A 2,705-nucleotide genomic window follows, 5' to 3' on the forward strand; every position below is an offset into this window, starting at 1 on the left:
ATAAACGATAAATGCATTAAATTATCACTATTATTAGTATTGATAACTGCTAACACTTGAGGAGTTCTAATGCTAATTTTCTTATCTATATCACAATGACAATAATGAAACATACTTTTTAATCAAAATTGATGTTACTTTCCTCTTTAAATGGTTATATAATTAAGTCAGTTATTCACACCTATAATTTATATATTATGCAATACTGATTTGACTTTCAAATAATACACATGGAGCCTTTGCAATCTACTGGATTAATGTAAATATAAAATTTTAAAATTTTTGTATATAGCCTTTTAATATTCAACTCTACCGTGTATCTTTACAAAAGATTCCGTCATCTAATACAATCTAAACAACCTATTAATCTCTTCTCAAATGTATAATAATACTCCAATAATTAGTTACTAATCAAAATAGTTGGTTTCAAAAATACTTTTCTAGAGTCTGATTTTCCAATTCAATTACATATAAAGTATGTTAAAGGTCGATAATTTTTGGATTTCCATTTCAGTAACCTTTATTCAAATGCCTCCAAAACAACGATATATGGCTTCTACTTCCAATACAATAGTACATTGTCGTTCACGTCGATCACGCAGGAGTTCACTTTTAGAAGAGATACCAGCATTGCCTTTTTATTATGACTGTGAGAATTGTACCTGCGTATGTGAGTATTGTGGGGCTTTTTTTTGGTATCATGAGAGAGTATTGTATTTATCCTGAGCCAATCATCCACGATATACGAAATGTTGTAAGTCGGGTAATGTAGTTCTTTCCTACCCTCTTCGTCCACCTAATGTGCTTATGCAATTATACGAAGATGATCACTTCATGCATAACATAAGAGCATATAATTCCATGTTCTCTATGACGTCTTTTGGTGCAAACGAAGACGACTCAATCAACAAAGGTCGTGCACCATATGTGTTTAAAGTTAGTGGTCAAATTTACCATTAGATAGGATCTTTTTATCCTCAAGACGTTCATCAACCCCGTTTTCTCTAATTGTACATGTGTGATACTGAAAATGAGGTTGCAAATAGACTTCATTCTTTTCATGGTAAGGGGGAAGTACTTTTGCCTGCGGATGTTGTAGAATCCTTAAGTCAAATGTTACATACAAATAATGAGTATGTTCTTACATTTAAGACTGCGAAAGAAATAACTCAGTCAATGAATTTAGATTCATATGGTGTACGTTTATTTAGTGTTGTACCCGACAGAAGATATGGGCCACCGGCCCCTGGAAGTTTAGGTTGGGTGGCGGTAATTGACGGTTGTCTTGTTGGTGACAAAAACTGAATCTTGATCCGATGTTGATACTCAAACCCAATAAGTCGGAATCATCGTTCATAAACACATAAGGATTAGAAAGAGGAGCAATTTGACCAAAATCATAAGGAAATTGAAAGAACCTACCACTTACCGATATTGCTCACATGTTTGGTGGCGGTAATTGATGACAGACTTGTTGGTGACAGAAATGGAAGACTGGTTCTTTGTACGGGAATCGTCGATTATGAAACCCAAAACGTCAGTCAATAACACAGAAAGATTGGAATTCAACAAAATTTGTACGGTAATTGAAAGAACGACAACATAACGAAATTCCTCACCCTTTAGGGTTGCGTTTGGTGGCGGCAATAGAGCGGTATGAGGTTGTTTATGAGGATTCAATTTCCTTTCTTGTTGGATGATTTGGAATCGTCTTTCGATTGGAGAAGATGAGATTGTAATCGTCTGTTATCGGATGAGATTCGATGGGATTTCCTTGTTGGATGAGATTCTAATCGTGTTTCGATGTGATTGTAATCGGGTGAGATTTGATCGGAGAAGCCAACGTTCACAGTTTGGAATGATTGTAATTGTGTTTTGATTGGTGAAGATGCGATTGTAATCGCATGAGATTCGATTGGAGAAGCCAACGTTCACAGTCTGGAATTTTTTTTTTTTTTTTTGATGAGACGATCCAAAGGGTGGAGGATTTGTTATATAATGTATAAGGACGAAATTGTATTTTGTACAAAATCATGTGGTGGAAGTTTGAAAGTTGAGAATCTTACTGTTGATAAACATGTTAGGATTTAATATATGTATATAATAATACCTTTAAAAAGACTGAATGGCCCAAAACATTTAGTTGATTCATACTGACCGAATGCTTTAGTCACATGAATGCTATCATGTTGACATTGTTTTTAATATGTATGATCGTATCCTTCATCCAAATAGGAAAATTGGCAGATAATCTAAAAAAATGTAATTAATTATCAAATACCAAAACAAAATAAAATAAAAATAAAATTAGGGATTATATATTTTGTAACTTTCTAATAACATAAAACAAAATTTTGTGTAGTTATATTGTAACTTGTAACGATGACAACCCACCAATCACTATCACTTAGGAAATAGAAAATGAAAGAGCGGGGGAGTGGGGAGAGAGGGATATTAAAACAAGTGGGCCAACGGTTGTGCTTTGAATGGGCCACTTCTGCACAATCAACCAATCATCATTTACTTCCGGTCTATCTATGTGGCCTCAATATACATTTTCAATATAAAATATTTGTCTTTTGTATCATTTAATAATACAAATTAGAACGTAATTAAAACTTAAATATATTAATATACAATGTTTTAATTTCGTAAAATTACCATTTTTCCAAGACGAAAGAATTTTGTTTTAAATGGAAATCCAG

The 2,705-nt window shown here is 33.2% G+C and overlaps 1 long non-coding RNA gene across 1 annotated transcript; it reads right to left on the minus strand.

Annotated features, from left to right (window-relative positions):
• Nucleotides 1-297: 297 nt before the first annotated feature.
• On the minus strand, nt 298-1,956 carry LOC145028452 (uncharacterized). The gene is made up of 3 exons (XR_013676003.1): nt 1,620-1,956; nt 1,220-1,500; nt 298-1,084 (listed from the first exon to the last, which is right to left on the minus strand). It is a non-coding gene; the product is annotated as an uncharacterized LOC145028452 (long non-coding RNA).
• Nucleotides 1,957-2,705: the final 749 nt, after the last annotated feature.

The sequence above is a fragment of the Lactuca saligna genome, chromosome 2, assembly GCF_052625555.1.
Source record: "Lactuca saligna cultivar CGN05327 chromosome 2, ASM5262555v1, whole genome shotgun sequence".
Classification (NCBI taxonomy): domain Eukaryota; kingdom Viridiplantae; phylum Streptophyta; class Magnoliopsida; order Asterales; family Asteraceae; genus Lactuca; species Lactuca saligna.